At 40.7% G+C, this 15,062-nt stretch overlaps 1 protein-coding gene across 2 annotated transcripts in view; it reads left to right on the top strand.

Moving 5' to 3' along the window:
* The window catches only part of LOC135476390 (uncharacterized), a 45,454-nt gene that overhangs the window by 14,108 nt on the left and 16,284 nt on the right, over positions 1–15,062 (top strand). The window contains exon 1 of one of the 2 annotated variants that reach the window (XM_064756397.1): positions 14,918–15,032. The exons of the other annotated variant lie outside the window; for it this stretch is intronic. The gene's annotated coding sequence lies outside the window, so the exon portion shown is untranslated. Of the gene's footprint in view, positions 1–14,917; positions 15,033–15,062 lie in introns of those variants that run through there. 2 annotated transcript variants of the gene reach the window in all.

Here is a 15,062-nt window from a genome sequence, read left to right as displayed (position 1 = left end):
TCGTCCAAGACCGCAACACGTGGATAGGACACAACGCATGCACCGCGAAATGGACAACCACGGCAGGGCGTCACAAACCCGACCCTTGTCCATTCAGCGTTATGGATTAGCCAGTACCACCAGAAAGTCACACAAAGATAACCTCCCATATGCAGCTCATAACAGAGTCTGACTAACTATTACTAGCACACATATAGTCTCAAATTAATGGAAAATGTTTCTGTTTGTTTTGCTTTCGTTATTTGTTATTTACTGAGTGCTAAATGTCAAACCAACTTAAATACGTTTCACAGCCAAGAAATCTTGCCTATAAACACAAGGCTGTACATTTCCAGGCTCGTCAGTACGTGTCATTCTTGTTTACAAGCAGACACATATATCACCTATAAGGTTTTCACACGTTAAAAGTTATCAGAAACGGTTAATTAGTGTTCGGTCTGAAGATTCAAAAGGATCAGTAACCACATCAATAAAAACAACAACTTCCTGAGCGAAAGATAACACAGAAAGCGATAATTTTCAAACGCGAATCACGCAAAGTCTATCTCAAGCGTGTCCAAGCAGTTCCAAAGAGGAGTAACTCCAGGTCGTCCGTGAAAGTTATTTTTTGCAGTGATGTCAGAGGCCTGACAAACAGCGCCACTTGATGGATGTATTCTCCATAGACTCGGACGTCTTGTCAGACGGATTAAACACTGTTGACACTAATGGCGACGAGCCCTCTTCGGACCTAGAGGCTAATAGCGCCATGATATATAGTGCTGTATTTGGACGGATCACTCAAAACACCGAAGAACCTTTGCAAACGTTTCCTGTGCAGATTTCCCTGTGCACACTCGCTACAAAGGTAAACACTAAAGGCGTTCAGTAACACTCATTTTTTTCAGCTTCTTTCTTTGTGAGGTTTATTTTCTTCTGCTCGTTCCTATGAATTCAGTTTATGACCGTAATAAATTTCAAAGAATTTCTACCGAATTTTTTCCCCATGCCGATTCATCACGACGTTTTTTGACTAGAAGAAAAACCCCACGGAACAATGGTAAAATTTTTATGACCAAAAGGCTTAATGGTCGTTATAAATTGCTCCTTTCGAGATGGCTTTTCAAAGAAAAAGCCGGACGTTAATGGGATAGTGAAGAGCGGAGTGGCTTACACTGAAACATGAAATAGTGTTCCAAGAGGGCGTTAAACTTGAAGAGATCCACAAATCAATCAGATAGTCGAAGATAACATTGCAGGGCATTTGTTTTTTTCATATTTCTACCCTGATTTGTTGAATGAATGCTATCAAATTACATATATATATCTGTGCGTTTAAACAGCCATTCGTACACCAGCCGTCAACCAACAGGGACGTTCCAGGTTAGTAATCGCAATGCCAATTCACAAAAGCGACGTACAACACGAACCACCAAAGAACTATAAAAGTATATAAAGTACGAAAATAGGACGGAATCATGCAAAGAAAAGCAATCAACAATTTTCAATGATGTTGGAGAAATGCAAGGTATGTTCTAGTGAAATCAGTATTTATATCGTTCAAATATAGGACCGACCACAAAGAGAGTAAAATTAGAGCAGCAACGACTGTGTAATAGCTATCATATAGTCACACGTAACCGATGAAATACGGCCTCTTGTCGGTTTACCTCGGGTTTTTGTTCTAACTGTTCATGTTAAATGCTTATATAGTACAAAATTACACGTTCTCTAGCACCGCGGCTTATGCAGGATTAAGTAAAAACTGCAGTGATGTTGATTGCACTTTATTGGACGTTACTGGTCTAGAATTACGTAAATTTTTGTGAAGCTCTTTAGATATTACTTTCCACCAACATTGATGAATATCAACCACCAATTATCGTTTAAAGCCGCCGTCGTATAAGTGAAATATTCTTGTGTATGACGCAAAACACGAATCAAATAAATAAATAAATCATTATTTAACGCCTAGCGATACACTTTATCGATTCTCTTTTCAATTACCAGGACACACCAGGTCCGGGTTCAGTTCCTACCTTGGACAGAACTTTTGGATTCCCTATCTCCTGCACTGCTCGTAGGGTCATAATGATGTAATTAGTAACCACGAAAATCTCATTGAGGGGTTATATCCAGTTCAGGCTAGACTGCATAGTACGCTCTGTTGCTTTAATGTATAGACTAAGAGGCTTTTTGGTTGGAGACTGTATGCTATATGAGTTAATATAAAGAGCTGAAGTCATCGGATTTAAACGGAGTTGATGTAGCAAAACTCGTTTGACATAGTACTTATACATTGCCGGCATTGTAGAACATCATTGACCGCTTTTATATTTTCAATTAGCAAATGCTGACTGGCAGCTCATTCATTTTATTTCATTTCAATGACAATGTTATTCATGAATGAAGCCTGTGGGAAAACTGGTGATTTAAGCTGATGTTGTAGTTCTAAAATGCCAGAGTAAAACTGTCACGTGAAAGTAAGGTGAACGATAAGACTGAAGGAAATGGGAAATACACCCCACATGGCAGTATGTTCGTGTATTTTAATCTAAACCTCAGGTCCGACATTCGTATACCCCTCATAGACCATGAATGTGCGATCAATAAGTCAATAATTGCAAGACCCATTTCTAAAACAAAATAAAATACCAGTTCCCTCATGGAACTATCCAAGTTTGTTATACATTCCGAGCTGGAAAGAAAAATCGGCCTGTGTATTTATCTGGAGACATCAGACCAAAGATGCTATCGATGTATAGTTTTACGTGATGTTTCCAATAGTACAAGTCAGGAGACCATTGATTGAAGTGGCGCGCGACGTCATTATACGAAACTGCGGCTAGCAATCATGCGAAGATCAGTCCACAGAATCGGACGGGACACGCGATTTCGTCGCGCTATCCGATTAGCGATCGGTCCGATTGTTTTAGAGACGTTACCGACCCGCACGGGCAAGCCTATTGTCATATCTGCTATCAACATGGGAAATCCTCGCATTGCAACTCGCAGAGAAAATCATTAATTGCAGTGTCCTCGTACCATGGCATGGATATGTTCCTTGATTTGTGTCCAGGTTACACGGTTGCATGCTGATGGCATTCTTACTGCCAGTGGGTCAGTACATTTAATGGACAGGTCCACGGAGGGTTTTGTTTTGTTATCACGGAACTAAATGTGATTACCCGAATCCGGTTCCACTCATGACAAGTAAAGCATACATCCAAGGTAGCGTAATACATCATTTACAGGCCACCCCCGCACGATTTTACGCGCTAAAGTACACTCTAAATACTGATCTGTTCAATTTAACAGAACACTCAAGAATATTTCACTTAAACGACGGTAGCCAGCATTATATGGTGGGAGGAAACCGGGCAGAGCCTGGGGGAAACCCTCGACCAACCGCATGTTGCTGCAGACCTTTCCACTTACGGGATCTGTTAAATTTAACATAATTTCTTGTCTGAGTCAAGGTAGAATAGAATTTGATACTGCAGCATAATACCATGTTACATAGACAAAGTTCACAACACCCTCATTACTACACCTGTAAAATTATTCTGTTAAAATAACAGAGCAAGCGTGTCATATATAACTGGAAACACAGTATTCTGTCAATGAAACACGTTAGCTTTCAGTGTGCATCCAACAGGCATACTAGGTTGAGCGGTTTTATTCTTATGTTATTCTTATTCTTAAACATGACTTCAAAAGCATGTTTTACCTACTTTGTTACTTGAATTGTTTTTGTTCATTTTCAATTTCTTTGATCCTCCTTTTGGCAAGGCCGTCCTTTATATATTAAGCAGGAATTAATTTGGTTAATGTAGGTACATTTTACCCTCTGTGATAGTAGACCAAGTCATTGGTACATTCTTACCTGTTGTGGATGCTGGCCATGCGAATTTAAATGTCTATTTTACGACTGCCGTCATTTACAGAACCATGGGGCTACAATATTAGTACATTTATTTATTTATTTATTTAATTGGTGTTTTACGTCGTGCTCAAGAATATATCACTTATATGACGGCGGCCAGCTTTATGGTGGGAGGATACCGGGCAGAGCCCGGGGGAAACCGACGACCATCCGCAGGTTGCTGCAATACCTTCCCACGTACGGCCGGAGAGGAAGTCGGCCTGAGCTGAGAATATTAGGATAGACATCAAGTCTACGCTTGCACAGACATAAAAACATGTAAACGTATTGTGTTCTAACAGATTAACACGCATATATCCTCGGCGACATGCAAAGTCATGGGACTCTCAAGACGCATGTTGCCTGCGGCTATCGGAATTATAGATAATCGAATACAGACATTGGTTGGCCCTTTGCCACTTTAGTAGCCTGGAGGCTTGTCGTAACGCGGATTAGATTGGTCTGGATTTTATGCCACAGACAACAGTCTGATATTTAGTGGATTTGGATGAGTAGGCCTATGGACGATGGTCTTCAGAGTCTTCAGCCTTACTTTTTCTTATAATTACTTACATTTTATTCCACTCAAAAGCAAGGACTTGGGGAATTATAAGCCCAGTGCATTATTTCTTATATAGATTTGTTGGTTAGTTAGACACATTCTGCTTCATGTTTCACCGAGTGTATACTTTCATTGTGGACGTCGGGCGTCTCTGTTCATTGACGAATCTTCTACTGATGTCGTAATTGACCTTTATGTTATCACAAACGGTCATAATAATGTGCTGACTGGGAATGGATTTCGAAGAACAGTCAACAGATAACCGCACTTTGACCCTCAAAGGATGAGATGTTAGAACGCCCGGTATCATAGATTTAACCCACCACGATACATCACGCAATTAAGACAGAATATGTAAGAAAGTGTGAATGCAGAAATGTTATACATGATCATGTTTAATCACATTTGAAACATTTATAGTTTGATATTTGCACATTTGCACTAGGTTAGACACTACAATGTTCATAGATGATTTCTAATGCCGAATCAAGATTTAATGTTTCGTGTTTCCAAGACCACGTGGCAACATTTAAATGCGTATTGCTGTTGCGTATATGTGGAGTACACGACACACGGTAGTTATATTAAACTTTTGATAGTATGAGCGAAAGAGAAATGTTCGATTTTAATATCATAAATCATTTAGATTATATTCGATACATGCCTGTTTCACATCAATCAAAGTATCCAAGTGTATATAGATATAAAGGCTATAAAAATGTCCTAACACTCAACACGGAATTTGGTCGGATTAAAATTGGATTCCTGTATAAAACTGAAATACGTGTATTCGTGAGGTTCATGCTGTTAGTATTTACCGGGGCCATGCCGATAACACTTGTTTTTTTCATTTTTTGTCTTTGATTTGTTCCTGTATTTACAGGTGTTCTGTGCCACGTGACCTTGAATTTCGGTGAGATAATGTTTTTGACATAGGCACTTTGTAACCGCTTATACTTCGTAAAAGACATTAGTATAAAACCGACAACCACAATAAAGCTTTCAAGTCAACAATCGCAACACCAATATCCAAAACAACATTCAACGCAAACCGCGAAGGAACAATTAAGAAAGTGTATGTAGAGTACGAAACTGGTGTGATGTAAAGAGAAGAAGTCCCCAGTTTGCAATGACAGCGAAAACACGCAAGGAACGTCCTAGGTGCGCAAATTTTAACCAGAACCTAAATAGTGTATACTGTTCATACTAGTTTATAAATTGCCTCAGTTGTGCTTTGATTGCAACTGTTGAACACGCCATTGACAGGATGGATAAGTGGATCTCGTGACTGTTCTGCTCCAATGAGATCCAAGGATTCGGTGCCTTCGACATAAAGTGTGAAATGAATACATGTGACAATGTCAAATCATGAAGTAATAGCTTATAGATCCATGGCCAAAAACAACCAAACAGACTCTGTGACTCGGAGACGTTTTCCTGCGTTCTATATCGTATACAATGAGCAACATTTTGTCCATTTAAAAAAACCGGAAAACCAATCAGTGGAGAACGCTACTGTGAACTAAATTCCTTTTGTAGTGAAAAACAGTATCAGATCGGCTACCCTTTGATCAATCGTCTGTTTCACTGAGAAAAATTCTCGCCCATATTGTCCGGTCTAATGTACTCCAATATATACGATCCACGAGCTACAGTGAGGGTATTGCCATGCAGTTAACATGCCTTTACTTAGCTCCCTCCTCAAACAAGCAGTCGATTCAATTCCATTTGCAGCCAAGCGTCTCTTTCCGGCCAATATAGGCGGCGGCAAACATCACTAGCTAAGCGGTAATCAATTATGATCGGTTTCCCCTTGAGTCAACATCGACAAGGTTAGGCCCAATTATCGTCAGGCGTCACGTGACAAGTCATTAGGTACTCTCCTGCTATCGGCTTTGTTTGTTTTGCGTTGTGGTTACGTTTTGACTTAGCTGATGGAAGTCTAATACACAGTACACCACTTGCTATAATGAAGAATAACGTTAATTTTTTGAAAACAAATTCAGTGTCGGAGAAGAAATATCCTGGCGTCACGTGGCGGAAGATCAATTGTGTGCCAGAAGACCAGTGGTTTAATTAACTCCCCTTCTCCACTTATAAACCTGGCTGCCATTGTTATACAAGTGAAACATACTTCTAACAGAACCGATCAAACAAATAAATTATTAAAATGTTGTTGTTGTTTTTTTTACTGTGTATTAATACGGTGACAGTCAACACACCTGCTTCTACCGACAGATAAATATTTCATCATAGACGTGTTTAGGCATCGTGACTATACATCCCTCGCCCGTGCTGAACCCAGAACTGGCACATAGTTATACTATCATGAAATAAGTTTAGAAGGAAGGACAACGAGATAGTTAGGAAGAGGGGTTCAAAATTAACTAAACAGCCACAGACATCTTTTCTGACGTGCTTGGTAACTCTGTATTCCATCTTAGAGCAACCGGAAACGCGATGTTGCGTCACTCGTTCCCCTACAAATATATGGTTAAAACGTTAACCAAGGTTTTGGGTGACGTAAGCAGAAAAAGACTCGTCTTCGGGTTACAGAAATAATTGGATAAAACTGAAGCACGGCGGCGCTTTCGACTGTCTCAGTGAGCGCGATGGCCTTTCTTTTAACTGCGATGTCTCAGTTGTAGAACAAATAAAAATTCTTATTTTTTAAACATTCTTTGGCATACTTTATCGATGAGTGTATACATGTGGTCAGTATAGCGTTGTCTTTTATTTTAATATTAAATCTCATTCTATGCGCATGCAGCATGGTGCGAAACGTGAAGTCCTTTCACTTCACCTATTCCCACTTCGAATATACTCATATACTGTTTCTCCTAATCTTTCGGCAAACACGTCACTGCATGAGTTGTCTAAGCACTTTTTTGTTGTCCGAAAACTTAACAACATTTTGTAAAAAGATAACATTTGAACGTCAATCTTCCTTCTATTTACGCCGTTTTTGCCATCAAGCCGTGTATGACAGTGGCATTTCGTTATTATAAGCGATGATAGAATGGATATATGTATATATAAATACCTGCCATTATAATGGCTTGCCAGGCATGCAGCACAGCATGAAGATTTATTACACCATAAACAAATCATTTTTTGGCATAGGTAAATATCATGTTTGTTTTTTCCTTTGGCATTTTTCTGTAATGACCTGACCTACAGTCGTTATTTATGCATTAACACACCTCGAAGAGGGCAAGATCGGTCTCAAGTTGCAGAGTTTATACGTTTCTTTACCGAAAAGAAAACATTCAGTCCTAATATTTTTGTATATTCTACTACAGGAAAGGGTCCTTATGTTTTTGCTTGTACCTTCTCGTCACGTACCTGATCTCCTATAACAAAATGAACTCCTACAACAAGCGCTTCCTGGAAAAGAAAATACTGTAAACTGATTCACATGTATGGAGCATAGGCTGGATTATATAACAAAAGAAGGTTTGATAAACAAGATGAAAACGTCGTATGCACTCTAGACACATGCGCACATCAAACACGGCCAAAAAGAAGTCAACATTTCATTTTAAAGTACATTAAGTTTGCATCTGTTGATTCATTTTATCAGGGTAATATTTATTTATGTCACTGTGAGCTCAAGTCCAGCTCTGGCTGGCTTCCTCTCCGGTCGTTCTGGGAAGATCTGACAGCTACTTGCGGATGGTCGTGGGTTTCCAATGTATTTTTTTATTTGATCGTTTCCTAGTACAGTGTAGGGTAGTACTGTGATATATTTTCACATATAGCGGGTCAATCTACGATGCATATTGTTAACCTTCTAATAATATACTCACTCCCTGTAGGCCTACAATGCACATCGAGTGTGGCATATTTCGACCACACCCTTACGTTGAATATCGTGTCTTCTCCAGAACTCACTCATTTGTTTGCACCTAGCCTTGATTCTTTAACACAGTTTGTATAAATAAACATATAGCTGCGTGTGGCTGCCATGTTAGATGACCTGGAATGCGCACACCTGCTGGTGTACTTCTGTCAGGCAGGCAAACACATGGCCAAGCGTAACAAGACGGGAGGAGATATGCGTTCATGAAGAGAGGCTAAAGCACTAATTCTGAGCCAACGGTTTCAAAAGTTTAAGTCAACATTATGTCGTTCATACAGCAAAAATCAGATATGTGGAGATCATTTGAAATGTTGTTCAACAGTATTATCGATATTTGGTGGGTAATTTCCGAGTATATCGCCTGGTATTGCTGTCACTTATGCGCCTAACTCCAAGTAGCTGTCGGCTGGAGAAACTGGAAACCTGGAGTGGTACACTAAAAAACTTAACCTGTTAAATTTAGTAGAAAGTTTGAGTGATGCTAGAATGTATTCTGTTATTAATAAACAATATTGTGTCACATTCAACATAATATCCTGTTACCGTAATGGAATGTTTATAACAGGACACATTCTAGCATCACTCAGATAACAGACTTTCTGTTCAATTTAACAGATTAATTGTTTCAGTGTATCACAGAGTTTTAGCACTAGAATATATGCTGTGTCCTACAGAAAGTGATATCCCAAATAATAGTAAATGTTATGTATGTGGCTGGGATCATTTGAGTAAAACAACTGTTATGTGTTTTCCAGCAACCTAAGGATGGTCGTGGGTTTCCTTCGGGGCTCTGCCCGGTTTCTTCCCACCATGGCACTGGCCGCCGTCGTACAAGCGGAATATTACCCAGTACTGCGTAAAACACCAATCAATTAGATAAATAAATAAAACAACTGTTAAGTCATAAGTCATTTATACCATGTGTAACAGTCTGCATTCTTGACAGATCACACTTTAATGACCTGAATGATAATTAAACGGAAAGGAATCATTTAATTATCCAATCAATCGAATGAGATCGAACTTCATTGCCTTTTTTCTTTGTATGGTGGGCTTCTAACCATGACACATTTTACCTTCGTACTACGAAAATAAGGCCGTGGGAGTGCTGTCAGAGTGGCCCACGTGTAGTAAACATCAAACAGATTTCCTGCAGGCCTTGCAGTTCTCAGGCACCATGAGTCTCCTTTTCCCATGTTTCCCACCCTTAACAGATAACGCCTGTCTGTCATTAACCAACCTGTGCTATGTTTACAAAACCAGGTTCATCCTATACGGTGTTTGGCAAACATGTTTCGGGGTACCTAGTTTCGGTTCATTACCCCCATCCAGTTGCCGCTTGCACGTGCCCTGACCCGTTTACGCCCTTACATATATGACGTCATTATCTAAGGCGCATGCCTGTCAAGATCCAGTCGATTAACATCACTTTTTTGTTTCATACACATATGTCTTACTTCATGGTTTCTGCTTAACACCTGCACGATAACACGCTAGAGCAGTTTACTCAGTTTCCAGGGTTGCATTCCTCGTTACCGCGACTAACATTTGTCTGTGTAGATGCTGGTTTTGTTTAATTTTCCTTTGTAATGTACAGTGCATGGTTTGACCAGTTGGTTTGACCTATCGATTGTCATGGGTCTCCCCCGGCCCGGTTTCCCCCCACCATAATGCTGGCCGCCGCGGTATAAGTGAAATAAAGTTAAGTATGGCGTAAAACACCAATCAAATAAATAAATAAATAAATAAATGAATAAATGTGCGGTGGTAAGGTCGTCCTAGCCCTCGGCCAATAACAACTGAATTAGTTTGCAAAAGTCATTTTGATATGAAGAAGAGTGAAATAATTCCAAGTTCTGAGAAAAAAAATATGCAAAATGCAGGCAATGCAAAAAGTTAAAGAATAACATCCAGTTACAATCCGCAGTTGGACGCGTGCACGATGCATCTGGATGCTAAGCCTTTACATGCCTGTGATATGAAGCATTGTGGATGATGTGTGGATTTATGCATGCACCTTGTATTCAATCAACAGCCACTGGGGAACATTTTGAGTGTTTTAAGCCTGAAACTGACGGCTAAATCCCCCAAGAGAGCGCGATAGGCTAGCGAGGGTTCAGCAGCGGGGATTAGCTTTGTACTCCACCATGTCTCCTGTAACTCAATGCATCCTCTCCCACACTCGTCATATCGACGCTTTAAGAATGCTCCTCCCGAAAAAATCGATGAACAAAAGATGGTGATAAGAGACATGTATAGGGTCATTTTTCAAGATAAACTGACGTTAGACAAGTTTTGCTCTCTATTGTTAAGTCCCGTTCGATTTCTACTTCTTCGTCGCCCTCAAACGCCCTAATGCTGAAACAACACTTATGATATTGACGTTGCACTTTGCTTTTTTCCCCATCTCGCCAACCCGGAAAATTCTCTTAATTTTTTGCTGTTTACTTTGTCATCGTTATCAGTCCGGCGTACTCAGGGCATGCCAGCTGTGTATTATAGGTTAGAGTCCACGAAAACAATGCAGCGTTAACCAAAAGCCTTAACAGCCTAGTTGCATACAGTATATATATGTATATATATGTAGGTATAGTTTGGATTGGACAGCTTATGCATGTAGAACGGTATGACCGATTATTAGCATCATTTTTACTATTTAATACCATTTAATGTTAATAATGAATGGGCGCTAAATAAGGCGAGGGATGTGAAGCATACGTGGAGTGCGTGGCAGTGGCCTTATACATACGGATCACCAACGCGGTCGCTGTGAGTTCAAGTCCAGCTCTTGCTGGCTTCCTCTCCGGCCGTATGTGAGAAGGTCTGTCAGCAACCTGCGGATGGTCGTGGGTGCCCCCCGGGCTCTGCCCGGTTTCCACCCACCATAATGCTGGCCGCCGTCGTTTAAGTGAAATATTCTTGAGTACGGCGTAAAACACCAATCAAATAAATAAATAAATAAATAAATATACATACAGGCATGCTGATAATAACAACAGTCATTAAAATATGCACACCGCTGACCATTTTTCATACCGGTAAAGAAATGTTCATGTGCAATATCGTACGTTTGAAATTTTTTCCTTCTGTCAGAAAGGTAAATGCATAATAGTGGATCAGCTTGAGAATACAGTTCTTCGTGTGACTTGTTTGTTTCATTATCTGCATGCTAAACTCATTCTCACACGCATGTCTTGGTTTGTGGCTTTCGATTTACCTTTCTTGGATGGCAATTTCTCACACGATGAGTAAATATCTGGACGTTAAGTACATGATCTCTTGCCAGACAAAATAATGCAACAAACAGGTTCCTACACCAGTTCGTCAATCAGTGACACTGCTGTTTTAATCCTAGGGCTGGTTGGGTGTGGAACGATCGATTTATCTTTACTCAGTACCATGTCTTCGAGTGTCTTTTTGTCTACGTTAAAATCATATTCAGACTAAAGTCAATAGTTTTTATTAGAAATCTTTTTGGAAAAAGCCTTTGCTTCGTGGGTGTTTTACATGAAGACATATAGATTTTGCAATACGTTGTCACAATGTGATGCACGACTTTGTTTCTCTGTCAATCTCCACCCGGTTCCGCTTATCTTCAGCATGATTTAGCCCAATGACCGCGTCATATATTTTCTTTAAGGGCCCTTAACATGGCATCTCTCGCTTCCTTTCTTTTTCGATATCTCTGAGCGCATCTTCCAGGGAAATAGCTATGTTTCTCTTGAGAAAGCATACAAATCTTCTGCAAAATTGGACTGTCATTTCCGGTCTAAATTAACTGTTGCCTCCACAGTGAAAAGCTGAAGAAAAAAGACGCGCGCTGTCAGTGTTTTGTTGTAGCTTCAGCACAGAGGGTGTAATTATTGGCCTTACTCAACACCGGCCTGTTGATGCGGGTACAGAAAGCGAAAAAAGAAATCAATACCGGAGAAGTCAGAGTGACGAAGTCCACTGCGATGAAGTGGCCCCTGTGCACCCAGTCCTGCTTCCCAATGGGCAACTAGTGCCCGAAGTTAACCTCAAATGACAATGAAGAATCGGGTGAAAAGCAAGCAATGTCAACTTCCTGGCATTCCGTATAAGCTTAGCGCCAAACTCTCACACTTGCGCATTGCTGCACAGAAAGGGAGCATTGAAAACTATCACTGATATTAATTCGGGCCGCGGACCGCGCTCAGACATCAAATCCGGTCAGTATAATGAATAAGTAGCTAACCTACCGCAGAGTCGAAAATCAGTGCTTGTCAGAAGCTCACCACGAAGTTGACATGCATGGGGTCTTATTCAGGAATCACGTGATGTTTGTGAGCAAGCAAAACTGTATAAATTGACAGTGTTACTATAGTTATCGATTAATCGAGTGCAATGAATGACTGAACGGGGAAAGTTTCGACTGATTGGTGTTTCATGCCATACTCAAGTATAATATTCACTAACTTGATGACGGTTAGCATCATGGGTCGAGCAGGGACACCAGGGGATCCGGAATAAAACCATCGACCTTCGGTAAGTAATTAACAAACATTCTCACATTTGACGTGCATATATTTTCAATCACAGAGTGCCCCACTCTCACTCTTTGTAAGGGCCTGGGAGACACAAAACGATCGGGCATCTTGATAATCAGTTTGCGCAAATGAAGTCCACTTGTATTCCACCCTTATACGGTGACCAAGTCTGTAAGTCAGTTTCTGTAACGTTCTGACTTCAATTTCTATGGGATACTTGCATGTTTACAGACCTAGGACGCATTACAGTGATGGAGGAGATAAATCATATATGGAATCAAACGAAATAGAGATAAACTTTACCACGGTATCTTCACACACATATTTGTGAGGTGAACAGAGGTTTTCTTTGACTTTAGATATATATTTAATTGCATGGGTTCAATCATATTTGAAGGAAAATGAAACAAAATCAAAGCTATCACGTTGCTGATCGCTAGTTTATCCTTGACACCCCCTTTTTCGTTTACCCATAAAACTTATCATCATCGCATAAGTGAAAAAATTCTTCCTATGGACTATGGACATTATTGTGTGAATGTGAAGCGACACTTTTGGTAAGGACGTCAATCAAACATTTACCCCTCCAGTCAGGGAGAGATTGCGTCAAACAGTAAGTCAGTGAGTCAAAAAGTCAGTTATTCACTGACTGACGTCAGCCAGATAGTCAGGCAGTCTGTCAAACAATCAGACAAACAATCGATAAACGAATCAGGTCGAAGCTACATGTGGAGCAAGTATTGCTCTGATGTAATGCACGTGCTGAACGGGAATTATAACTTTCGAGAAATCTTAAAACAATCACAAGAGTGTACAAAAGACCGGACAGCCTGGGACTGAAATGTCTCGTTTCAATTTCAACTGATTGACGTGTTTACCGATATCTTCACAGAAAAAGCCCGGAAATGATTGTTTTTCTTCAAGACTGACATGTTAGGCTTTACATGACAGGACAGAAGTACGGCGTCATATTCAAGAAGGAAAACGTCGCCGATTTGCACACAAAGTTTACGAACGAGGCCGTCTCCTGACGGAATTTAAAACGTGTGTAATGTTGTAAACAGCGTTATCCGCGATTTTTGATATTTTTTTATGTAAATAAAATGTTGCGCAAGTCTTAGTAAACGAGAGCTCTGACGACGGGCGCGTAACAGTTTGTTTAGAAAAGCACATCTATGGCATGCTGGAAATGTGACCACCCAAAATAACGTACGATAAGTTTTAAAAATCACAGTGTTAAAGACAAGGCTTTTTCCTGTATGACTAACATCTTCTTTTCCCAACTGACAAGCTGCTCCTTTCGAGATATACCGGTGCTTTTTGTTTATGTCAAAACCTAGCTATTGCTTAAAACGCTTCCAGACGAGGCAAACACTGGGTATTTGACACTTTAGTTAGCTTTCTTAGTGATAGTTGTCTTTATGTTCGGGAAAGAGGGAGGGGTGGTGGTAGCATAGTTGCAGAGGGAGGGAGTAGAATGATTGGTTGATAGCCGATACGTCTCACTGAGTCGAGTGCGCAGAATGGCACATTCTGTTTTTTTTGTTGCGGTCCAGGCCCTTTTTCACCGTCGTTAAAAAGGCAGATTTGCAAGAGTTTCATCCCAAAGTTAACGATTCCCTGCTCTACTACGGTAAGCGACACGCAGCTCAGTTTTACCACTGATTTACATTACAGAAGTTACCGTTAGTCAGTTGGTGAATGAGCCAAGGTATGAATGAGCTGGAAGATTTGTTGGGTCGAATTCCCAGCCGCGCTTGATTCATTCCGCCGTTCATTACACTTGCCGCTCTGTAGACAGTTAGCAGAAAACTCGGGCCTTAAACAGAGAGAAACAGCGACTTGATTTGATTCAATTTGTGCGCTGAGGTTTGCTCAGCGGAGGGCGTGCGCGACGGGATAACAAAAAAAAAACCTCTCAACAGATCGAGATGCGCAAGCATATCAGGCAGGATCGTTTTCTGACCGATTCCAACGCTTTGGGCCCTTTGAGAGTATCTCGGCTCATTTGCCTCGAGGATCGCTGGCGTAGGAAGGATTAGTGGAGTTCCCCCAGTGGAGTCGAGTGCTCGTTCCCCGGAGACTGAGGCTAACCTGTAACATATGATTTACCGACCGTTTTCCTGATGGTTTTCACGCGCGGAGTTCGCCATCGGACAGCGTCTCACTATTACCGCAGATCTCCATAGCTGCAAGGTAAGGCGATGCTAATTCTAACACTTAACT

This window comes from Liolophura sinensis, chromosome 10 (assembly GCF_032854445.1).
Source record: "Liolophura sinensis isolate JHLJ2023 chromosome 10, CUHK_Ljap_v2, whole genome shotgun sequence".
In the NCBI taxonomy this organism is placed as follows: Eukaryota; Metazoa; Mollusca; class Polyplacophora; order Chitonida; family Chitonidae; genus Liolophura; species Liolophura sinensis.
Note: the sequence above shows the minus strand (reverse complement) of the source record. Positions and strands in the feature narration are given on the sequence as shown.